Source organism: Equus caballus, chromosome 24, assembly GCF_041296265.1.
Source record: "Equus caballus isolate H_3958 breed thoroughbred chromosome 24, TB-T2T, whole genome shotgun sequence".
In the NCBI taxonomy this organism is placed as follows: domain Eukaryota; kingdom Metazoa; phylum Chordata; class Mammalia; order Perissodactyla; family Equidae; genus Equus; species Equus caballus.
In genome coordinates this window covers 50606923-50632565 of record NC_091707.1, presented here as the reverse complement: position 1 = coordinate 50632565, position 25643 = coordinate 50606923, and the positions used below count along the sequence as shown (strand labels likewise).

Here is a 25643-nt window from a genome sequence, read left to right as displayed (position 1 = left end):
CTTCCCTGTACCCCACCTTGTTTTTCCCACAAGGTTAGGTCCCGTTATTTGGTGCATATCTATTTATGGTGGGTGTATGAGGACCGTTTACTCCTGAGCCAGGTGGTGTACTGTAGTTACATGTCCTTTTTTTTTTTTTTTTTTTTTTTGCTGTGGCCTATTTTTTAGTAACTTCCTAAGAAAAGGAACATGAGAAGTAAATATTGTAAATATTTTGAGATTTTGCATAACTTAAAATGTCTTTATTCCATCCTTAAAATGTTTTTCTCCTGCCCTTACCCATGTGGCTGGATACAGAACCACAGGTGGAAAATAATACCCCCACCACCACCTCCGCCGTGGTGGTTGAGGTTTCTGATGCTGTTCTGGTTCCCAGGACTTTAGATGTGACTTGGGTTCCCCCCCCTCCCCAGGAAACCTTTGTGATCCCTTTATTCTTAGTGTTCTGAACTGTCCTGATGGTGTTGCACCTCTGATGTCATACGTCATGCTGAGTTCTCATAGGAAATTTCTCAAATTTGAGGGTCATTATTCCTTCTTTCTTTCTGGACCGCCTGTTGTTCAGTGTTGGACCTCCCAGGCTAGTCCTCTGATATTTTTGATCCTTTCTATTTCTCGTCTCTTTATTTTTTTGATCTGCTTTCAGGGAGAGTTATGAGCTTTGTTTTCTCAATATACATGCCGAATGTTCTATTTAATTTTTAATTTCCGGACATTTTGTCGCTGTTCTCTCACTTCTGTTTTATCGTATCCTGTTCTTGTTTCACGGATGTGGATCTGATCTCTCTGTGGACGGTCATGATAGTGGGGTTTGGGGAGTTCTTTTCTGATCCCTGTGCTGCCTTTGTTTTCGCCAAGTTCCCTTCTCTTGGGTAGTCGCAGTCTCGGTCTTTCATGTGACAAGGTTTCTTCAAATCTCCAGGGATCCTATGGATCATGTTTAAGAGTGATGCATCAAAAACTGGATTGGGAGCTCTGTGTGTCAATGGTGGGCTTTTCCATGGGGTCACCAGGGGTCACCTGGACTCTTCATGAGGGGACCCCACATAGGGATATTTGCAGGTCTTTTCTCTGGGGCTCATTGCTTCTTTAGAGCTATTTCCACTTCTCTCCTGCCTGGGAAAGAGGGACACTCACAGGGCTGCTACTAGCCTCTGCAGTGCCCTCGTGCAATTTCACAAGCGGCATCCTCTCTGGGTGGATGACTCAGAAAAAAGTGCCCCGTCTGGGCAGGAGCCACCCATGGGTACTTGGCTTGATTAGCAGAGGGTACCTTTTGACCATTCCTCCAGAAGATGCAGCCCTGAGCTAGGTAGGACAAGGCTTGAGGAGCTGAGCAAGGGCTAGATTTTAACTCCCAGTTTCCCCCTTAGCCAAGCACCTTTGTGCAGTGCACAGACTGTAGGGCCATACCCAGACATCCCAGTGCACACCTGAGTGCCCGTCCTGACCTCTGAGCAGGCAGTCTCATCACAGTGAGTATTTAGACTCATTGACTTTCTCCCACTTCACTGTGCCTGGTGTCCCCGTGGAGTGGGACATTGCCCTGACTGCTCGGTGGCAAGCCTCTGCAGGTGCCTGGGTGGGATTAGGATTCCTCTGCCCTGCCCACTTCTCCAACAGCTCTGCCCCTGCCGTAAGTGGGTTGCATCTCTTACCTACTGTTGCCTCCTCTCCTTCCCTTTGTCTTCATGGTTGCATCACTTCCGTTCCTTTGCTCGTTATTTTCATGGGGTTTCACGAGGGAGGCAATGAGCCCACGTGTTCAGTACACCATCTTGAACTGCAGGTCCCATTGGAGCATCCTCACCACTTTGCTGGGGGGCTCGCTGCTCTGTTGACTTGTTTGTGAACCCACCCTGAGTCCAGCTGGGGCTGTGGCAACATCCGTCCTGTTGAGCTGTGGCCTGCTGAGTGCCTCCCTATGATGCTCTGCCAGGTGCAGGAGAGGGTTACCAGCCTGCGGACACTCTGCTTGAATGCCGCAGTTCGAATGTTCCTTCCCCATCCTTTCCCCGCCCTCCCCCGCTACCCCCAGGAGACTGTCTTAGATCTCCCGCCTCCCGCAAGCTCCAGGCTATGGAGTCATCCAGTTTCTAGATTTCCTTTGCCACCCTCACTTTGTTTAGCAGCAAGGAGTTCCCGCTGGTATTGCCAGAGAACAAACAGGGTGCGTCCTTGTTACTTGGCTCTTTGGAACCTGGTGAGCATTTCCTCCTGGCCGAACTCAGCGTCTGTGGGAGTTGGGCTCCCAGCAGGCCTGGGAACCAGGGAGTACACCCTCGCTGCCCAAGACGGCCACCGGGGCACATGCTGCTTCTCCCTTCCTGGAGTTCAGCCTAGGCCCCCCAACCTTCTTCCCCATGCAGTACTTGCCTCCTCCTTTTAAGGGAAGAACATTTTAAAAAGCAAAAGAGGATGCCTGTGTGGTCCCTCTTCATGAGTCATAGATTATTCGATAGCCTTAGGGACCACGTAAGGGTCCAGCACCTCATTTAAGAAATATGAAAACTGAAGATCAGGAAGGAGAAATGACTAGTCACACAGCCAGTTCATGCCCTCGGGAGGGACATCTTGATTCCCAATTTAGTTTTCCAGCCGCTGAAGCTAAGATGCATCTCTCTCCTCGCCCAGGACTCAGAACATCAGAGAGCTAATCTCGCAAACCCAGTGAGAGTGAGCAAGTAGAGAAGGGGTCTTGCTGAATGTCAGAGTTCACCATGGCAGTCTTCGGTGAGAAGTGTTCCCTCCATGGTTGTGTCATCGCAGTCCTAGGACACGAACTCTTTCACGTGAACTCGGTTTTTCTCGAATCTCCAGAAGGACTCAGAAGCCCCACTGGAGTCCTGAGACGTGGCGTCTCTCTCCTTTCTGCTTGGAGACCTTCCTTCCTCAGGGGTCTCTGCCGAATTACCCTGCTGTGCTCAGCTTCATGTCCTGAAGTCCCTGAAGTGGGCTGTGTTGGAGCTTCAAGCCCATGTGGCTTTTCAGAACCTTCTCAATGATGCTCTTGCCAGGAAACGAGAGCACATAAAGCTCTTCAGGTCCAGATGTGTTATTTCTCTTTCCTGACATTGCATAATCTCTGCTGAAGCCGCCTTTGGGAAAGATGTAAGGTCTTGGGCCTGCAGCTGCCGTCTAGGGCCCCCCAGGATAGCAGGCTAGTCCTCGGGCCCATCCAGCTGGTGAGCAGGCTGCCCTCATGACAAGGTCCAGGACCTGGGGTGGGTGGGTGAAGGCTGAGGGCCAGCGTGAGTGATGTCACACCCCCTTGCTGAAACTTGCTGTGGAGTTTGCCTTAGTTCGTCAGCCAGTGTCAGGGAGCCAGAAATGAGACGCAGCTCCTTTGCAGGACGTGGAGCTCCACAGATCTTTCTGACTCTGCCTCTCATCAGGCATTTCCTTAAAGAACAACAGCCAGCAGCTCGGGGAGGTGAGGCTGGTGCCTGAGAGGCATGGGCCTCGCGTGGCTTAAGCCCTGAACCTTCCATTTCCATCGTGTGCAGACCCGTTGTCGTCAGGCTGCACGTGAGCACACGGCCCTCCTCGCTGTGATTCTTAAGAGTGCCACAGCGACCTTCAGGCCTTGTCATTTCTCCACGTGGTGCCCGGGACCGGGCTTGGGGTGCACCTCCTGGAGGAATGGGGCGAAGGCCTGGATACTCGCAGCTTCTGCTGCTCCAGGAGTCGGCAGAGGTCGTCCAAGCTCCAGAGCTCCTCTGACTGTTCCAGGACTGCCCAACCCCGCCATGCCTGGAGGAATCACTTATTCGTGTTTATAATTTTCTCTGAGAACCTTGGTGAAACCACTCCAGGCAAACAGTTCTTCCCAGCCCAGGCTATAGCATCAATAAGCCAGAAAACATTCTCATTTATGGAAAGAAGACAACCAGTGTTTTGTGCTGTTTGACCATGTTCTTTTGAAATGCACACACAACTCAACAACCTGTGCCCTGATTGCACTGCTAACTTTTTAAAATCCCTGACACTCGAGTCTAGCTTTCGTCTAGCAGGGGTCTCTTAAACTGAACCCATTTTTTTTTTTTTTAGTCACTGCCTTCCTCTTCTCCAGGAGGAATTATGGGACAGGGGAAGAGGACAGTTTGGGGATTCAGCCAGATCTAGGTTCAAGTTCCTGCTCTGTCACCAGATATCTGGATGTTCTTGGGCAAATGAACCTCTCTGAGCATCTTCTGTGCAGAGAAGACTCAAGACATGTTTGTTGAATGGATGACGTATGATGCTCAGGAGCTCCTTGTTCTGCATTTCCCTCCCCTCTAAGCTTTGAATGTACCTCCTTTCCTAACATTCAATTTGCCTTAGCTTCTTCCAGCTTCTGTCCAGTCTGTCCGGTCCACCTTCGTCTTTCCAGCCCCTCTGTCTCAAATCTAACTCACGCCTTTTACAAGGGGAAGTTGAAGCCATTGTATCCTCATTACTAATTGGCGGCTTACAACACTCCTGGGAGGTGGTTATTTCAGAGAGGAAAGTAAAGTGCAGGAAGGAATAAGAACAAGGTCCTAGAGCATGTTAAGTGGCAGAACCCGGAACATAGGAAATTCTGATTCTTGGTGACTTTGGCCTAGTTGGCAAGTGTGGGTGGAAATTCTCCGAGTTGGGAAGGTGGCGAGCTGTATTAGTCGTGTTGCAGGCCCCCATCTCGTATCCCACGTCCCCGTCGCAAGTTTCTGCACCTTGACTCCCAACCTCGTGTCAAAACTTCTTAAATATACTCTTCACATTCACATAAAAATGACTGAGGACACTCAAATTCATGTTTTAGCCTACAGTTGCAAATTTGCAACCAAAATGACTGCTCTAATGGGCCTTTAGCAGTAAAATCTCAGTGTCTAATGTCAAAGATTTCAGTGACTTCAATTAACTGTACATCCTGCCTGCAGCTAACCATCTCTCTACCTCCAGCACGTGCTTTTCAGCCCAGGAAATTAGGCTTTCTCCTTCAAAAAGCAAATTTATTTCATTGCGCTGGTCAGAGCACAATTCAAATGGGGATGGAGGGTGTAAGTGTGGCTTACTGGGATGAAGTCGTAATGGATTGGCTGTTAGACAGGGATCATCATTTTTCCTTTGTTTTAAATGTAGAAGTCATGATTTTTGCATTGTTGCAAAGACAAATAGAAAAATATCTTTTGATAGGTTTGTTCCATCTGCAACAGCTATCACTTCTTTTAGCCCCATCAAAGGTCAGTAAGAGCATATTCTCCACAAGATTAGGCTGTGAGAAAGGACAGCCATGCAATGCCTGTGTTCCCAAATGTCATGCGAAGATTGAAACGCTTTTTTAAAGGAAACTCTGAGAGTGTCTGTAACCTAGAGAGCTGACATTGTTCCCAAGTAGGACAGCACTGGCCTCGGCGTCAGAAACCCGCATCCTAGTTCTGGCTCATCTGCTGTGACACCTTGAATAATTCATTTACCTGTCTGGCTCGGGCATTGGAAGACTTCTTTTTAAAAGTTCTTCCTGGGTTTAAAAATCCAAAGGTTAGCAAGTTAGATTTTTTTTTTTTTGAATCTCAGTAAGTGGCCTATTTGCTTAAAATAAATGCATCTCTGTGCTTGTGAGTGAATTCCAAAGCTCAGAGCATTGCTTCCCAGCTTTAGTATCTAAGAAAGGTGCCTTCGGAAAGAGTTGGTAAGACAAAGGTGGTCTGTTAGAGGTGTGGGACTGAATGTTTGGGATAGAATGTGGGGGATCTGCTTCCTAGGGCCCCCAGAACTAAACTGGGCTCTTTAAATTAAGTTAGCGCGTCTGACGCAGTTTCCCAGGGGAATTTCTTTCAAATTCAGAAGTTCAGCTGCGGGAATAAATAGCTGTAAAGGTCTGGATATTTCTACTCCTCTCATCTTTTCCCCCTTCCTCTAGCAGACTCAAAATAACTAAGCACAGAAAGTCCACTCGGAATCAGAGGCCGTTTGTATCCCAGCACTGGATCCCTTAAGCCAAAGGCTGGCACGCTTGTGTAGGATGGAATGCCCCTGGGTGGGCGTAGTACCTGGGGGGAGGGGTGGGATGAGGAAGCGACCACCGGTGGGCCGTTTGCCCTTGAAACTGCACCTTAAGGTAGCTGCCTGCATCCCTTGCATTGGTGCTGGTCACATCAGCCAAAGACAAATAGTAGAAATAGAAAAATGGTCATTCCTACGGTACGTCGTCGGTACAGATTCCTAAACCTGGAAACGGGTTTGTTGAGAGCATATTGGATGGTGATAGGTGTTTATTTTTTCAAGGTCTGTAATATGTTTAACAGATTTAATGCCACGATTTCTTGTAATGTCATGGCAGGACTTCGTGGACAATGTCTGAACATTTTTACTGAGAGCTCTAAGAGGACTATTGAAAAAAAGTGAAACGTTATTTTGTGGTACAAGGACTATTTTGTCTACTTAGTATATACATAGCTGTAGCTTTGTAAAAGGGATCTTTGTAAAAAAAAAAAAACTGTGTGAATGTGCACTCTTATTTATTGATTATTGTAAATGAAGATGTGACTATTTGCATAATTTATACCTGTGGGAAATTAACTGGAGTATTTGTTATTTGACTGTTTTCTATTAAGGAATATTGGGCTTGGTGCTACGACGAATGATCTTGTAAAATTACATGTATTATTAAGAAATTTTTGAGGATAAATTTCATGAGCTGACCATCTCATGGATAATTCTTATTTCCATGTGTGTTTGTGTCTTTGCAGACCAGAAATTACACTCTCTTTCCTTTGTCCCAACAAATAGTACTGTTGCCAGGGTAGCAGGGAAGCCAACTGGTTGTGGGGTTATAGGAATTGTAGGGCATATACCCTTCTTAACTATTAACTTGCCTGGAGCCTTTGCACGTGAAGCTCCCAGAAGAAACAGCAGCAGCAGCAGCAGCTGTGTCGGTCTGGAGTTAGACCGCCTGCCTGGGTTTGAATCCCGGATCTGTCTCTTACCAGCTGTCCAACCTGCTGCCAGCTACTATAGAAATAGCCTGAGTTCGCCAGAAAACAGAGCCTGAGTCAAAGCGTATGTGCTTACGCATCATTAGGGGTGGTGCTGTCCTGGGGCAGCAAGAGTGAGGCAAGGAAGGAGGGAAAGCAAATAAAAGGTGGTGCAACAAAAATTTATTGCCGTGCCCTAGGTATGAGGTTCTGTTCTGGTTGCCAAGAGTAGAGTAATAAAGGAAACCCAAGTCCTTGTACTCAAGGCTCACATCCTAGTGGGGAGAGAGAGACATAAACATGGTGAGTAAAAGACACAGTATGTCAGATCCATATCACTAAGTGCCGTAAGAAAGATCAGGGAAGAGGATTGGGTTGGGGGGGAGGTGATACAATTTTAATAGAGTAGTCAGGAAAGTCCTCTTTGAGGGGGACACATTTCACTAAGGACTTGAAAGAGACTCAAGGACAAGTCACTCAAATATCTGGGGAAGAACTTTCCAAGAAAAGGGAGCGGCACGTGCAAAGGCACTGGGGTGGGGTCATGGCTGGTGTTTTCAAGGGACAACAAAGAGCCCAGTGTGGCTAACGCACAGTGAGTGAGGGGAGAGAGAGGGAGGAAAGGAGTTTACCGGACAGGTCAGGGAGGGCCTTGCAGGACGTTGTGAGTGAGCTGGGATCCACTGCAGGGTTTGGAGCACATGTTGAGTTACATTTTAGCAGGCTAACCCTGGCTGCTGCCATGGGAATAGACTTGGGGGAACAAGGGCAGAGCATGGAGGGCAGCCAGCGGGCTGTGGCAACAGTGCAGGACAGAGATAACAGCGCAGCCACGCTGGGAGCAGGGAGAGGATGAGCAAGGACTGAATTTGGGTGTATTTTGAAAGCAGACCCTTGGATTTGCTAAGGGATTGGGTGTGGGGTGTGAGAGAAAAAGAAGGGTCAAGAACAGCTCCAAGGTTTGGCCTGAGCAGCTAGAAGGACGGAGGTGCTATGGCTGACATGGGAAGAATTGGGAGGAGCAGGTTTGGAGTTCGAATGTGGGCTCATTAAGTTGATGCCTGTCAAGTGTCTCCATTCCCTCTCTGTACCCAAGCGTCCTCGGTCACATGGTGTGGGGAGTGCCCTGGGGGTTATGAATCCTCTGTCAACCCTGGGAATGGCCCAGGCCGGATGGCCCCTTAGCTGCTCTGCCAATGTGTCACATCTGAGGCTTGGGAATCCCTGGTGCGTTTGGAATCTCGGGTCCCCGGTGCACCATGAGGGCGTTCCCGCTGGCCTCCTGAGGAGCCCCCAGACTGGCCTCTAACTCAGATTCCTCCTCCGGGCCCGACCCCAAGGCAGGCCTTCCCTCCTCTCAGCCTGCTGTCTGCGCATTTTTAATCTTTTGAACACAGATGCCAGGAGGCCCTTCGTAAACAACCCTTGCCATTGTGCAGAGCCTGCTCCCTGCTTGAATGGAGAAAATGCATCAAATATCAAATAAATACAGGGAGAAAACGCCTCAAATATCTGGCCCCATTAAACAAAGAGGCGGAGGGCAGGGGTAACGCAGTGGGGAGATGGATCCTGCGCTTGGATCGCCAAAGCCTGTAACGGGCTGTGCATAATCGTGTTTTAACTTGGTGGCTTGAGTCTTATTTTGGACAGGGCAGCAATGCCATAAAAGCTTAAACGTGAAGATGGGGTGTTATTTTTCTTTCCATTAATTGCTATAACATTTAGGATTAACTTCAGCGCCTGTAACAGAAACCCCCAAAAAGCAATGGCTTAAAGCCGATGGAAGTTTCAGTTTTGTCTGTCTTACGAGGGAGGCCATCCATCCGAGGTTGGTTTGCCAGCTTCCCGGTGCTTCCCGCTGCTCCCGGCGTTCTAGACTGCCATCCTTGTCCTTGTGTCCAAAATGCTGTCTCTCCATCCAAACAACATGTCAAATTCCGTGCTACAGAATGGAAGAAGAGTCAAAAATAGGCCTCCCCTGCCTTTTAAGACTTCCCAGAAGAACCCACATCACGTCAGCTTTCATCTCATTGCCCAAGCTAGGTCACTGACCATAGCTGCTCGGGAGTCAGGAAAGGTGTCCTTTGGCTGAACACTCTGCTACGTGAATTACTAATAGGAGGAGGGATGTAGGTTGGTACCGGCAACTAGCAGCCTCGATGACGTTTGCCTAAGTCCTGGCTGTCAGGATGGGCCAGATGTGAGCAGCTTGTTCATTAAACACTTTTGTACAGAAGGCCCACTGGATGCATGGCACTAGGTGTTGGTGACAGAGTCGGAAATAAGATAGAGTCCACCCTCGGAAGGAGCTCACCAAGTAGCAGGAGAGGAAAGTGCTGTGCATGGAACATAGCTAGCATTTCTTGAGCACTCTCCTGGGTGCCAGACGAGGGACTCATTGCAAGATCATAAAACTCTTAAAACATCCCAGGAGGTCACCAGACTTTTCCCACCACATCAGCCTGCCTTCTGTGCCCCCAGAAGAGGCCCCGCCTCTGAGACAACGTGAAGCCCTGGACAGGGCTCACAGAGACCCACAGGGAGAGAGTGGCCACCAGGGTTCTGGCCTGGGGCCCACATCCTGCCATAGGGAAGCAAACTGCACGGGAGAGCTGTGCCAGGAAAGTAGAAGGAAGCCACAGGGAGAAAATAAAATCGTCCCGGTAGACTCTCATGGAAGTCTCATTGGCTGACACTGTGCAACATGACAAGCCCTGGGCTGCAAGGCAGGTTGGGAAATGTAGTCCATAGCTGGGGTTACCCCTGCCCTGTAAGGAAGAAAGTCTGTGCTAGTCTCCTCTTGCTCATTTTGGGGGATGGGCTTACCTCATTATTTTCCCAGTAGGACACCTAGTAATAATGACCTCTTATTAAGTATCTCCCATAAACCAGAAAGTCTGTCAGACCCTTGATATTCATTTTCTACTTCAATCTTTGCAATAACCCTGAAGGTAGATTATTATTATCCCCATTTTATAAATGAAGAAATAGAGGCTTAGAAATGTCAAGTGTCTTTTCCAGGGCGTCACACAGGCAAATGGATGACAAGATCAAAATTTTAACCCTGATGTCTCTGTCCTTGAAATCTAACTTTCCACTCTAACCCAGTGTCCGTACTCACCACTGCCTCAGAGGAGGGGCTGGTGCTGAGCGATTTTCACACTGAAGATTGTTCTTCTAAATCCAGCATCCTTTGTATTCTGGTTATTCTCCTCTGCTGCCAGTCTCATGGGTTAACTCACTGATATAAACCGCCTGGTGTCCAGTCTCAGATGGCCATCCATGTTATTTTGGTTTCCACAAATATTTGTAGCAAAACTCCTGTAAACACAAATGCCTGAAAGTTCACCTGTTTCTTGGGGGCCAGTGGAGCCTGAGTCTTCGGGAAATTGGTCAGTCAAAATTCTTAGTTCCAAGCAAGAGAAATCAACCCTGAATGATCAAGGAGAAAGAGGTAAATTAAAAGGATGAAGCTGGGGTAGTTAATAATGCTGGGGGCAGGGGTGGTTTGTTTATTCTGTTTGTATAATTAAAGGCTATACATTCTCCCAGAATAAACTAAATAAGTAAATAAAAGGGTATGGGATCATGCGTAGACTCATGGGGAGAGGTGGTGAACCAGACCTGAGGCTAACGCTTAAAGAACGATACCCACTGATGAGAACATCTCTGCAGGGAAAGGCCCGAGTGCCACCCCCTCCTTCCCCCCGCCCCCGCCATGACCTTTCCGCACCAGGAGCTCAACCTTGCAAACGTCCACCCTTGCTGCCTCCCCCAAAGCCTGATGCCCATGCCACAACCACATCAGCAAAAACACAAGAGCTTCAAGAGCCGAATTTCTCACTTCCCCACTTCCAAACCAGTCTTACGTAGATGTGTGCATGTCTCTATCCTAGCTTCAACCTGAGTTCTCATTCTTCTTGGGCCACAGATCTCCACATGCAGGAATTTCTCTAAGGCTAAAAAGACTATTCAAAAGATGAGGGGTAGGCAACAAGAGGGACCTTTGTGGTGATGTTCTGTATCTTGACAGTATCCATGCCGATATCCTTGTTGTGATATATTACTAAAGTTTTACAAGATGTTACCATTGGGAAAACAGTAAAGGGGACACGGGATCTCTCTATATTATTTCTTACAACTACATGTGAATGTACGATGCTCTCTAAATAATACATTTAACTGTGAAAGACATTGTTAAGAGAATGAAAAGACAAACCACAGACTGGGAGGAAATGTTTGCAAAACATCTGCTAAAAGACTTTGTCCAAAATATACAAAGAACTCTTTAAACTCAGTAAGAAAACAAACAGCCCAATTAAAAAGTAAGAAGATGTAAACAGACACCCCACCAAATGAAGATATACAGTTGGCAAACAAGCATATGGAAAGATGCTCAGTATCATATGTCATTAGGGAATTGCAAATTAAAACGACAATGAAATTCCACTACGTACCTATTAGAATGGCCAAAATCCAGAACACTGACAACACCAAATGCTGGTGATGATGTGGAGCGACAGGAACTCTCATTTGTTGCTGGTGGGGATGCAAAATGGTACAGCCACTTTAGAATATAGTTTGATGGTTTTTTACAAAACTAAACATAGCCTTACCATTCAATCCAGCAATTACGCTCCTTGGTGTTTACCCAGATGAGTTGAAAACATGTCTACACAAAAACCTGTACGTGAATGTTTATAGCAGCTTTATTCATAATTGCCAAAACCTGGAAGCAACTAAGATGTCCTTCAGTAGGTGGATGAATAAACAAACTGTGGCACATTCATACAAGGAAATATTCCTCATCGATATGAAGAAATGAGCCACCAAGTCATGAAAATACATGGAGGAACTTTAAATGCGCATCGCTAAATGAAAGAAGCCAGTCTGAACAGGCTACATACTGTATGATTCCAGCTATATGACATTGTGAAAAAGGCAAACCCGTGGAGACAGCAAAAAGGCGAGTGGTTGCCAAGGTTCATGGGGAGGGAGGGAGGGATGAAGTGGTGGAACCCTGGGTATTTTTAGGGCCGTGAAACTATTCTGCATGATACTGTCATGCTAAATACATGTCATGATGTATCTGTCAAAACCCAGAGAATGTACAACATAAAGAGTGAACCATATTGTAAACTAGGGACTTCGCGTGGTGATGTGCCAATGTAGGTTCATCAATTGTAACAAATGTCCTGCATTAATGCTGGGAAACTGAGGAAGGATGGAGTAGGGTATATGGGAGCTCTCTGTACTTCGGCTCAATTTTTCCTTGACCCTAAAACTCTAAAAATATGAAGACTATAATTTTTTTAAAAGTTTAATAAACAAGATGAGGGACTGCCATGATCATAACAGGAAGTTACTACCGAATTACCTGGAGGGGTCAGAGGGGTACAGCGTTGGCCTAGGGAGAGGATATGAACACTCAAGTCACGGAAGAGAAAGCGTGGATGGTAAATACATGAGTGAAAACGGCAACTAAAAAAACATATGTTAAAAGTACTACTTTACACATTTTAAATTAACAAACTGTCAATAGAGGTGCTATTTTACACATTAGCCTACAATTTCAAATGCCCCCTGGTGTTCACCAAGCTGTGAGGAACGTGATAGGATAATTCCCAACTGGTGAGAGTAGACTTGATAGACGCTTCTGCTTGTCAGTGGTAAGCAAGAACCACAGAGATGATCATGCCCTTTGACCAGAAAATTCTAGAAATTTATTTTAAAGAATGTTTCCCGAGGACCGGATTCAACACAAGTCAAAAGCCCACTGTAGAATACTGTTGTTCAGGAAAAATGGTCTGGTCTCACAAATAAATTAGTGACATTTTGAAAAGCAGGTGTGGGGAGCTGTTATAGGATAAAAAGAGTCTTATGAGACTTATGAGAATGAACTACTATAAAAAGACATTCTTTTAGACATATGGGGAAATTTTAATACAGACTGGAAATTACATGATATTAATGAATTATTAATTTTGTTACATATAAAAATGGCAGATTGTTTTAAAAAGTCATTATCAGAGAGGCACTTTGAAGTATTTACAGGTAAAATGTCATGCTAAAAATAATCCAACTTTTATGTTATGTATCTTTTACCACAATTTTTTAAAATCCAGAAAAAAAATGTAGAGGGTGGAGTGTGGGGTGGGGGGCATGAAACAAGATTGGCAAATCTTGATAGTGGTTGAAGATTTATGATGGGTACGTTGAAATTCATAATACATTTTTTATATGCTTGAAATTTTCCATAGTAAAAAGTTTTAAAATATCCTGTTATGGCCGACTACCAGCTGTACCCTACTATCTGTTCTAGATGTTTAGCTGGCACCTAGCTGCCTAGTAAATGGAGTAAAGACTACATTTCCCAGCCTTCCTTACAGGTAGGTGCAGCCATGTAACTAAGTTCTGACCAATGAGATGTAAGTGAAAGTGACTTGTGCTACTCAGGGGTCTTGTCCTTGAACTAAGTGTACGTGATTCTCCTGGTCTTTACCATGTCCCACTGGGGTCAGAAATACTGGAGAATACGGAAGTCCTGACCCGTTTGTTGCCCCCTAACCCCGGTTTATTCTCCACTACAAAAAGATGAGACTGAAAGATACTTCATCCCTCTGGACCTGTTTTAGGACCAACTTCTATGACTGCATCAAGGGGCATTCATTCGAACATCACCTATTGAACACCCCAAGCACAGAGACTCTCATCAGCTTAGTTTAGGTCTGCTAAGTCAGGAGGGAATCCGTGAACTTCGTGGCCACAAGCTGGGAACTCTTGAAAACAACTTGTTCAGGAATTTTCTTAGCCATTTGGTCACTTAACATAGATTGAGGAAAATTCATATTCAGCATCTACCATGTGCCCAGCACTATACTGAGTCTGAAGAAAACAGATTAATAAGGTATTATTTCTCCCCCTTGTAAAGATCTTATAGTCTGGTGATTTAATTTATACAAGACTGAGGATAGAACTCTGCCCACTATTGATGGAATATAGCAGAGCTTTGCAAGACCAAACACAATGTTATATTTTTGATTAGATGTAAAATTTCTCAACAGATTTCTCCCTGTGCTGATCTGAATGGTAAAAAGATGGAGTGACTATTGAAAATTTTTTAACTGCAAAGCATTATAACAACAAAAACATTTCAAAGGAGAAAATTCCATTGGTAATCACTTATAACCTACACTATTTTAATCTCTCCATTTACTTCAGTCCTCATGTATATTTATGTACAATTTTTATGAAGCATAACAAGAGCCTAGATATAGACGTAGGTCTTCTGAAATGCTTGGTCCGACCCTCCCCTCACTCAAGCATTTTTTCATATCTTTATGTAGACTGCAAACATATTTTAAACCCTGCAGAATATTCTATCATTCTAATATCAGATTTTGCTTAGTCTCTTAATATTTGTTTTGGATGTTTTACTATGATAAAAATGTTATCATGAACAACTTCATGAATTTATCTTTTTCCTTTTGGATTATTTCTTAGCAAAAGTACCTAGGAATATAATCACTAGTTCAAGAGTGATGAATTTTGTTTCCCACCAAGCTGATGTCCGGGAGGGCTGTACCTATTATCATTACTATGAATGAAACAGCTTTAACAGGACTTCACCAGATGTGGGCATTATCATTTACATTTTTGGTTAGTCCAGAAAATATATTTTAGAAATATATTTATAAAAAATACCTCTTTTTTTTTTTTAACCTTTTTAAGATTGCAAGTGCGGTTGACTTCTTTGTCAGTTGATGGCCCTTATATGAAATGTAAATGTCCTTTGTACAATTTATCCATTGGGGTCTTAAGATTTTATTGTACTTCTGGCTCTTTTTTGTTAACATTCTGGTTTTTTTAGAGCAGTTATAGGTTCACAGCAAAATTTGGAGGAAAGTACAGAGATTTTCCATGACCCACACGTGCATAGCCTCTCCCATCATCAACATCCCCCACCAGCGTGGTACTTTTGTTACGACTGATGAACCTACCTCGATACGCCATCATGACCCACAGTCTGTAGTTTACATTAGGGTTTATCTTTGGTTTTTAATAACGTCTACTACTTGTACCAATTGCTTTTAATCACAGAACAATTTTTAGGGAAACTCTTTAATAACATTTTATAACAATTTATAGCTAAGAAGAATAAACAGGGTAAGTGAGTCCCACGGCTTTTAATATATTTAAGCAAAAGCATGAACTGATTAAGAACTGCTGAAACGTTAATAATCTCACATGATGTATGAAATGCGGAGTAGATCACAGTGAAATATATAGCTCCATCTACTGTAAATAGTTTGAATTGGATATCTCCAGGTTTTTTACTTTATGGATCTTAGTTTACTTTCGTAGTGAATTTAATTTAGGAGTTTTGTAAGCGATGTTGTACTCAGAGCGTTTTCCAAGGCTCTGAAGGATAAAAACATAATTAACATGAGGCTGCTGCCCTCAGGATCGCCAAGTTGAAGAGTTTTAAGGCACCTCTAATTCACGCTGACATTTGGTGATCCACTGACCTTGTGCTGCCTCAGAAGAGCAGAGGTTTTAAGTGTAAAAGGAGCTACTCTGCTTCACCTAAAGCCACAATCACTGGTGCGGGATGAGATCAAATGATGAGAAGGGAAAGGCCTTTTGGAAAGCGTTGGAGAGGTGGGTAGGGAAATGGAGGTCCTGGGGCCAGAGTAGGGAGAGGCCTTGGTGTTCTCGCTTCTCCTGCGCTGACCAGCATTTCAAGGCAATGCAAGGACACAGTCCGAGGTGATGGGTCCAGGACAGACCAGGTAATTCGTTTACAGCAGTTATGCCCAGCACGGGCCGGAGAGCATGTTCCGAACTGGGAGGGACCTCAAGTAACCCTATTGTCTAGTAGATGAAAAAGATACTCAGGAGACACCATACCCTGTGAAAAGTGCTAGAATAAAAGTGTACGCCGTGTGCCTTGAAAGTAGAGAGAAGGAAGCAATTCATTCTGCTGCAAGGAGTAGGGGCTGGGGCAGTGGGGTGTCAGGTCTCAGAATGGGGTCACCTCACAAAGGAGGAGACAGTTGAGATAAATACTGAAGAACGGTAGGATTTCTAAAGGCACAGAAGAGAGGAAGGGCATTTCGGGCAAGAGGAACAGCATGAACAACTGCATAGAGGGGTGAAATTCCATCACTCATTTAGGAAACAGGGTAGCTCAGTGTGGCTAGCGCTTAGCAAGATGGCGGGGCAAGAAGTTACATAAGCAGGGACCAGCTTCTGCAGGACCTTGAACTCCAGGAGGAAAGGTTTGCAGACACTGGGGAGCAGTGAGGGTTTTGAAGCAGGGCAGAGACAAGTCAACAATCACCTGGAAGCAAAGCTGAGGGCGGATGTAGCCGGTTAAGAGGGTGGATTGTAGCAGGTTAGGCTGAGGTCAGAGCACAGCTCAGGAAGCAACTGTAACGAGTTCGGAAGAGAAAGACATCAGAAGCAGCCCCGAGACGGTACAAAGAGGAGGAAACAGAATCACACGAGGGAGTTCAAATTCACCTTTCGTATGGACAGCATTGGACACTAACCAGACGTGGGTGGCATCTTTAACCAAAACGGGACCTTTGGAGACGGACTGATCAGGCATTTGATTATGACCCATCTGCTGGCACAGTAAAAGGTGCATAAAAAGTGTTCCAGCTGTGTGATCTATTATTATTCCTATTATCACTATTCTTATTCATCTCAAAAACTGTCTTTTATTGATTTTTTTCAGATGTTCATTTTCATAGGTAATTTTTCGGAAAGTTGTATAATTGGGTTTCATCATACTAAGTAAAATACCAAAGATCACTAGGAAAACTTTTATTGCATTTAAGATCATTAACCCTTAAATCAGAGGCTTTGTAACTTAGTCTATTCAGTGTTGCCCCACAAAGCAGCTGCGAAGCATTAGGAGACTCCTGCGCCTGGGTTCCCCCTGTCTCCTGCCCTCACCCTGGACTGAGAGCTTCCCAAGGTCAGACGCTATGACTTATTGGCCAGTATATCCCCAGTCTCTAGGGGAATCTTAGAACACGGCCAGTGTCCAAAACCTTTGTTGAAGGATGAATGAATAAATGAAGAAGGGATGGATGGAACAACAACCACGGGGAATTAAATCCTTGAAAAAATCCCTTATTTTGCATTAAATATGATATGTATCATGCTTAGAAATTGGTCAAATGATGCAGCCGGGGGCTGAGTAGAACGAACCCTGGACAGACACACCGACACACTGGAATCCACCATCAACGCGGGTGGGTCAGCTTCCTAGCCAGAGGCAGCTGAGGTTAAGACACCTTCCTCCTCCCTCTCCAGAGCAGCTTTCTTAGCTAAATAGATTCATCCAAGAGGGCAGGTTTCAGCCTGAATAATTTGGATTCAGTTTCTAATATTGTTCAGATTTTCGGCAGATCTCACAGACTTTTGTATTAGCATATTGATTCAGCTACTGGAACAAAACCCAAAATACCAGTGATTTAAACAAGAAACGAGGTCATATCTCACACCTAAGCATTTAGGCTCCAAGATACTGGGCTTCCAAGTTCTTTCTATCTTGTAGCTCCGTCCTCTTCACCATGCAGCTTCTACCACCTTGTCTAAAATGACAGCTCCGGTTCCCCACCACTGGGCCCCTATTCCAGGGCCCGGAAAGAGAGGAAATAGGAAGGGGAGGACATTTTCTTTTGATTTTAAGGGTGTGACCCAGAAGTTGAACATATTGTTTCTGTTCACATTTCACTGGCAAAACTTGGTCACATGGCCATACTAGCTACAAGGGATGCTGGGAAATTAAGCCTTGACTGGCTGTCCACGTGCCTGGCTAAAATCTCTATCATTATAGACCAGAGGTCCTTGACCTTTCTTATGTCACAGATCCCTTTGGCAATCTGGTGAAACTACTTCTCAGAATTCTCAAAGTTTTTAAATAAAAAATTTTAAATATTTACCTTAAAAAATAATTGTGAAATATTTACATTTTTGCTTATTATTATTGCTTTAATAACAAAGATGGCAGCAGGTCTAATAACTGCTATAACTTTAAAGTCATCATGAGCATAAGCAAAATTTCAAGTTGTCTGCAACTGTAATGTGAGATAAAAATATCTATGATTCTTTCTAGTGACAGAGTCACAGGCACTGTTAGCCTTGCCGTGGCCATCACCTACATTCATAATTGAAGGAAATACTAAATTTTACCTAGAGGTTAGTCAAAACAAAAATGTAATTTTTTTCTCATCCTTGTCCGTGAACACTGTGAATTCTTTTTTTTTTTTTTTAAGATTTTTATTTTTTCCTTTTTCTCCCCAAAGCCCCCCAGTACATAGTTGTATATTCTTGGTTGTGGGTCCTTCTAGTTGTGGCATGTGGGATGCTGCCTCAGCGTGGTTTGATGAGCAGTGCCATGTCCGCACCCAGGATTCGAACCAACGAAACACTGGGCCGCCTACAGCAGAGCACGCGAACTTAACCACTCGGCCACGGGGCCAGCCCCTACACTGTGAATTCTGTTCAAAGGCTTCCTGGGGTCTGTGAGCCTGGTTTGAGGACCTCCACTAAGAGAATAAGATGAATGGAGACTGGGCAGCACTAACAGTGCTGGCCACACTTCCCGTTTCAGAACATGCCCGGGATCTGTGGTCAACACTCTCTGTATTAATCAGAATTCAGAGAGGAGACAGAAACCACAGAGAGATTTGAAAGGGAAAATTTTAAAGAATTATTAACTATAACAGAGATTGGTGTCACAAGGGATTGACTAGTAAGAAGTAAAGAGAACTCTAAAGAATACAGGAATTGCAGATATAAAGAAAGCTGAGAGCTGAGATCTGGAAATTGTCAGAGGGCAGGGCGTGGCTCATGGGATGGCGGAGCAGTTGCTGCTGTGCCCTGCAGGTGAACGTGCTGGAAACCCATGCTCTAGGTCCTGGGGAAAGCCATTCACAGAGGCACTATGAAAGCACCAGTGGAAGATGCTGGGTGCTAGGTGCTGCTCACCACTCGGCACTGCAGAATCCACGCTCTGGGGAAGCCACCTACACTGTGAAGGAAATCAGAATACATTACCCTAAAATATGCCATGTAGGCATATTGATTATTTTGAATTAAAGGACTTAAGAAACAGCACACACAAGAAGGACACTCTGACCCTCCTTTTTCTTCCCCATGTGAGAAGACCCCCATGTGAGAGGTACCCTTTCTGTACCAGGAGGAAAGAAGACAGTCCTATCAGTCCAGAAACGGCACAGAGGAATCTGCAAATGGACCTTACTCCGCGAGCTTCTTCTCTTACATTTACCCACCCTCCTTCCAAGTTTGCCTACCTTGGAAGCCTAACATTGCTTTCCTTTGTCCTGTCGTTTCTCTACGCGCTGCTTCTCCTTTGTTGAAGATGCTATCGAGCTGGAATTCTAAGCCACCATTTTGAGTTACTTTCGGTTTCGGTTTCTCCCACATGATGTGTGGGGCACTGTTAATAAACTTCCTATTTCTCTTGTTCATCTGTCTTTGACTACAGGGGTCTCAACCAAGAGCTCAGAAGTAGAAAGAAGATTATTTTTCCTCCCCTACAAGTGCCACACTGGGCACTGAGGAACCCCCTGTGCTGTGGGAGGGGGATGCTGGGGGACCCGCCCGCGCCGCTGTAAACGGTGATGCTCTAAGCTTGACGGCCGGTCAAACAGCCCTTGTTTGACCACCAATTTGCGATTTTCCTCCATACTCCAGCCTTGTTTGCCCAATCTATGTTCTAGGCTTCTGCCCAAGTTTTTGATTGTCTCCTAGTTCTCTAAGAGAAGATTAGAGAACAGCCCTGAATCCTGTTGACTAGGCTGAAACTTGGATACTTTGCTCAGCCTTTTCTAGCTCATTCCAGGAAGCCCAAAACTCTTATCCAAATATCCTCACCTATCAGTTAGAATCTTATCACAGTCTGGAAAATTATGTCAGGTCGGGATGCTTTGTGAGAACCTCATCTGCTCCTGGGCTCTATCTAACAGACTGAGTGTTCTTGGACCCAGCCCAGAGCTGTCAACATCTTTTGGATCCGGGGAACCTTGTTGACTCCAGCTTACAGGTGCATTAGTTTCCCAGACCCTGACCTCCATCAGGTTCCTCCTTTCTGCCCTTCCCCACTGGTCCACTGCTGAGATCCGTGATGATTTGTGGTTAAGTCCATCAGACAGTCAACAGCAAAGGTGGGAAGACCTAAGGCTGGCCTTTGAAACACATGGAGGTGGTTTCTATCTCTACTGATGTGGACTTTTTTATGGGGAGTCTAGAAAGCCTTCCACCTAAAACATTCTTCTTTCCTTCTCGTCCCTGCTCCCTCATTCCTCCACCCCAATCATACACCCTGCCCCCAGGCTCTCTCAATAATGAAAATACTACCATTTGTGATTTTTCCTGTTGGAGTTAAATCATTGTGCTTCCAGAAATCTCTTTCAGAATACTAATACATACCCTGAGAGGGATAAGAAGCCATTACTATCTATTAACACCTTACACTGTCTTATTTACTCCTTGCTTTCAATAAGCTGTCTGCACATGGAGCCCTGAGGACACACGTCACAGAACATGTAATCCGGCCAGTTTATGGGTGTGCTATGCCGACGTTATCTGTCATAGGTTCCCACTTCACCACTGCTGAGGTTTGGACAATAAATTATATGGTCCCCTTCACTGAGCGGGATGGGTCTGCAGCATGTGTTTTTATTTGGGGAAGGGAAATCTGGAGCACGGATTGAATTTACCAAGGAGAAGCCGGAAGTACTGAGGACAGGCCGTCAGAGACGACAAAATGCCATGAAGAAGGTTGAAAACAAACTTTGCCGGCTTTAGAATTTGCCTTAACAAACCTCACAGTGTCCATGGGCCTCCATATGTCAAGGAACCCGGGACCGGTACAGGTCGGCTTGGGGAAGCATGGCCCAGCAGTAAAAAGCCTGGTGACTCAGGCCTTGAAGTCAGTCAGCCTTGGAATTAAATCCCAAATCCGCTACTAACTGGTGTGTGACTGCGTCCCTTGTCTCCTGAGGTTTCTATTGGTAATCTGTTGAGTCTTAATTTCTTTATTTGAAAAATTGAGATGACAATAACATCCACTCTTAAAGCAGCACTACAGATTAAATGAATTAAGGCATGTAAGTGTTTAACAAATGCACGGGGCACAGCAATCACTCGATGTCATCAGTTGGTATTACAGTAGCGGGTATCTCTGGGTATCTCTGGGTATCTTTGGGATTGTATGTACACCTGTCCTTCTCTGGAAACTTTCTAACCCACTGTGGTAGGCTGAATAATGGCCCCCAAAATATCCATGTCCCCATGCCTGGAACTAATAAATGCCACCTTATGTGGCAAAAGGGACTTAGCAGGTGAGGTTAAGTTAAGGATCCTGAGACGGGGAGATGGTCCTGGCTTACCCAAACACACACTAAAGGTAATTTCAAGTGTCCTTATAAGAGGGAGGCAGAGAGGGATTTGACTGCAGGGGAGGAGAACTCAGTGTCATGTTGGAAGCAGAAGGACGCCCTTTGAAGGTGGAGGAAGGGGCCGTGAGCCAAAGCATACGGGCGGCCACTAGAAGTGGAAAAGGCAAGGATATGGCTTCTCCCCTAGAGCCTCGAGAAGCCACCAGCCCTGCCCACACCTTGACTTGAGCTCTGTGAAACTGATCTCAGACTTCTGACCTCCAGAACTGTAAAAGCACACGTTTCTGTTGTTTGAAGCCACTAAGTTTGTGGTAATTTGTTACAGCAGCAACAGGAAACGAAGACACCCATCCAAAGTGGGAGGCTCTCGACAGCAGCATCTCTCCCCCTTGGTCTAAGAGTGACCCACGCTGGGCCCATCAGATCCTTTCTCCCAGGCACTGGAATTCTGAACTGGGACTTGTAGGTGTTGAGTCACATAAACGGCAGGATGCCAGAGAGGCGGAGCATGAACGCAGGCGGCTGAGCTTCTCACGCCTGCCTGCTTCCTGCCCCCACCACTGATTATTCAGCTCTCCCTCAGAGACAACAGGGCTATATGGTGGGATTTATCAGTATCCCTCCCACAAAACCCCTTTGTCAATTAAAGCAGCTAGCTTTGATTTTTGTTAATTGCCACGCCCCAAAAACTGATCAATGCAGATGAGCTGTCATGAACGGTCAACTAGGAAGACGGCTTGTCTGCCACGAACCACTGGCCTGCAGCCTTTCTGGTGGCACCAATTCAGGTTTTGGTGGCTCGGAAGTAGCAGCAGTGGTCCCTGAGAAGATGCTCTGCAGCACAATTGAACAAGAGGCAGACAAAATGCTGTTCCCAAAGCAGAACCCCTAACAATGCTGGGCTGCTGAGCACATGCAGCTCACCCCAGCCGGGCACGGCCAAAGGCGGGGAAGCTCATTTTGGGGGGAAGCTTCTCAGGAAATGTCATTCTGAGCAGAGCTACAAAAAATTCTTGAGACACTACTGGATTTTTGCTGAGAGACTGTGGGTGGGAAATTGGAGAAACATTCCTACTACTCAGCTGCTAAATTTCTCAGGGAAAGATAAAATACAGATAGTTTAACCTAAAAAACTCGTGGTTACACGAGGCAAGTAGTCAACCTCTGCAGAGTGTGTACACTTTAAGAGAGATGAAGACTACAGCTACTCTGGGGCCTTGCAAGAGGCTGCCACGGAAGATGCCTGTGGGAGGGAATTTATTTCTCTATCCAGCCTACTTTATCTTTTTCGGTATCTGTTCAAGAGCCAGCTCAGTGACAGTCACTTCAAAAGGACAGATGTCTCTTACTTTAGGGTTCACTCATTCAGCAGACTTTTACTGAGTTACTAGTTTGCACCTGGAATGGTGCAAAGTACATTAGTTCCTAAGAGGAATACGACACATATCCTGCTGTCAGAGGGCTGCCAGCTTAGGTTGGGAGACACACAGAAACAGTCTGCTTCTGTATGATTGATAAACTGAGGTACTGGTAAGTACTAAGTGCCACTGTAGCATTAACCCTAACTGGAGGCTTAGGGACAACTTCCTGCAGATGACCTCTCAGGGGCACTCTGAAGAAGGAGTGACAATCAACCAGGTGAAGAAAGAAAGTGGGGTGAGAGCATGCCGGAAAGAAGGTGGGATGAGAGCAGCCCCAAGACGCTCTAAAGTTTCAGGGTTCGTGCACAGCTGGAAGGTGCCATGGGAGGGAAGGGTGGAGGAGTGGAGGCTGGAGAGATGGACAGAAGTTCTATGGGGCAGGGCCAGTGGTCTGACCCTTATCCTGAGAGGATGGCTTCCGTGGGGGAATTTTGAGAAGCCAGTGATGGGCATGGCTGGATTTGCATTCTGCTTGGTGTTCCTGGTGCAGAAAGTCCCCCAGATCTGGATAAACAGTTGTCAGGTATTGAACAGATCGCTGGAGTACCATCACAGGTGAGACAGGCTCTCTTTGCAGTTCCCTTTTAATGGGGCATGGGAGTAGGTTTTGGTTGAAGGCTAGCTTGGGTGGGTAGATGCCTCGAGAATCTCAAAATTGAGGTTCAACTTAGAATGTTAAGTTAAGGCTCAAATCTTCATCATGAAAGGTGAGCAGAGAAGGTTTAATCAAGGACTGTGGATTGGGTTTTACATTTTGCAAACCAAGAAGAAAGGCAGCCTTTTAGAAAGAGGCTTGGGGTACAAAGTCTAGGCAGCCCCTTACGAAGTAAGGTGGAAGCTTGCTGGTTACCTGCTTGCGTCAGCCTATCTTGAAATACATGGTAATTTACAAATACGGAGTTTATCTTACTATGAATTCTTTTTCCTCAGGGTCTGTGCTGATTGGAGTAACAGGAAATCTGCCAACATTTCAGGCCAGTTTGTACATGTAGACAAAGAGTGACCAAATCTGCTATAAAATGTGTCCCTTATCTCATAAAGGCAGGATTCACAGTTTTGCCAACAAGTTTCTAGAAACAGATTTGTAAGGCAAAGGTTGGCAGGCAGGTTGAGCTGCAGGTAAAGTAATACAAAAGACAAGCAGCCTCTTACTTCATGAAAAAACAACTATAACCTGTATACGCACTTCGTGAAACATCTGTTATATGCCAGGGACTGTGGCCAGAATCCTAAAAAATGAAGTTGACTTTAAAAGACATGGTTCTGGCCTTCAAGGAGCAAATTGTAGGGGGAAGAAATGGGTGCACACAGATCTAAAAGGACATGGATTGTGAGAGACTTGCCACAGTAGCCCCAGAGCCTAGCAAGCTCAGTGCCTGCGAATGGCGGGGGTCCCGGGATGTCTGCCTGGGTGAAGTATGGCCCAACGCAGCAACAGTTGTGGGACTCCAGATTTGGTTCACAGCCGTACCATTTGTTTTGAGTCCTTGGGGGCACCAGGAATGTTCCAGCAGCGGGAGAGAAAAGGGCTTCCCCTACTGGGGTCCACAGAAGACTATCTGAATCAGAATTACCTGGGGGCTCGTCTACCTGCAGAGTCCCAGGCTCTACCCAAAACCCACTCAGTGAGAACCTCCGGGAGTTCTCTTGAGCACCTGTGCACTCAACACATTTGGAAATCAGAACAGACCCGTACTTGAAACCCAACTTTCCAACTTACTGACTGGCTAACCCTGGACAAACTAAAAAGTCCTTTCTAGATTTCAAATGCTTCCTCTGTCAAATGGGATAGCAATAGTGATCACTACCTGGGGCTTTGTGCTGACGCAGTGAAACAAGGCAGCTGAAGCACGGAGCACAGGAAAGCCCTTAGCTCACATAACGGTTCAGCGGGAGAGGAGATGCGATCTGCTCTTCCAAACCAGCTTTTTGGATTTCCAGTTAGTTTCCTCAACCCTCAGGTCTCATCCTTATCTCCCACTCCTTGTTACACAAGGGCTTCTCCGCAGGAGTCCCTAAGACGGCTGTTTCTGATGCACCTCCAGTCTACTCACCAGGATCTCAAGCTGGAAGGGCGTTCCTTCTCCCATAACCGCTAGGAATCACTGTTGTGGTTACAAGTTCCTCCTTAGATGATCTCCTTCAGTCTCCCAGTAGCTCTTTTCACACAAGTGTTGGGAACCAGCCCTTCACGAACCTTCTCCTAAGGCCAAACTGGTCTACTTATCCTGCCACAAACCTCTGGTGCTTTCCAGGTCTTTTTTCTTTTTTTTTGCTTATCGTAAAATATACATAACATAAAATTTACCCTTTTTAAGGGTAACCATTTTTAAGTGTACAATCCACTCCCAGATCTTTATCATCATCCCAAATAAACTATACCCATTAGAACAACTCCACATTCCCCTCTCCCCCAGCCCCTGGTAATCTCTGTTCTACTTTCTGTCTCTATGAATTTGCCTATTCTAGATACCTCATGGAAGTGGAATCCTACAATATTTTTCCTTTTGTGTCTGGCTTATTTCACTTAGCATAATGTTTTCAAGCTCCATCCATACTGTAGTATTTATCAGAATTTCCTTCCTTTTTAAGGCTGAATAACATTTCATTATATGTATAAACCCCATTTTGATAATCTGTCCACCTGTGCATGGACATTTGGGGTGTTTCCACCTTTTGGTGGATGACGATGCTGTGAACGTTGATGTGTGGGTATCTGTCTGAGTCCTTGCTTTTTATTTCTTTTCTGTTGGTACATTTCGACAAGGGGAATTGCTGGATCCTATGTGGTAATTCTGTGTCTAACCTTTTGAGGAACCACCAAACTGGTTTCCACAGTAGCT

General features: G+C 45.5%; 1 long non-coding RNA gene across 2 annotated transcripts; it reads right to left on the bottom strand.

Annotated features, from left to right (window-relative positions):
* Window positions 1-8720: 8720 nt before the first annotated feature.
* Window positions 8721-19399, bottom strand: LOC102149237 (uncharacterized). Of its 2 annotated transcripts, none has more exons than XR_289463.4 (4): window positions 19271-19399; window positions 11396-11477; window positions 10288-10370; window positions 8721-8880 (listed from the first exon to the last, which is right to left on the bottom strand). It is a non-coding gene; the product is annotated as an uncharacterized lncRNA (long non-coding RNA). The 2 variants fall into 2 exon arrangements; XR_011432138.1 differs by lacking the exon at window positions 10288-10370 and adding an exon at window positions 10060-10259.
* Window positions 19400-25643: the final 6244 nt, after the last annotated feature.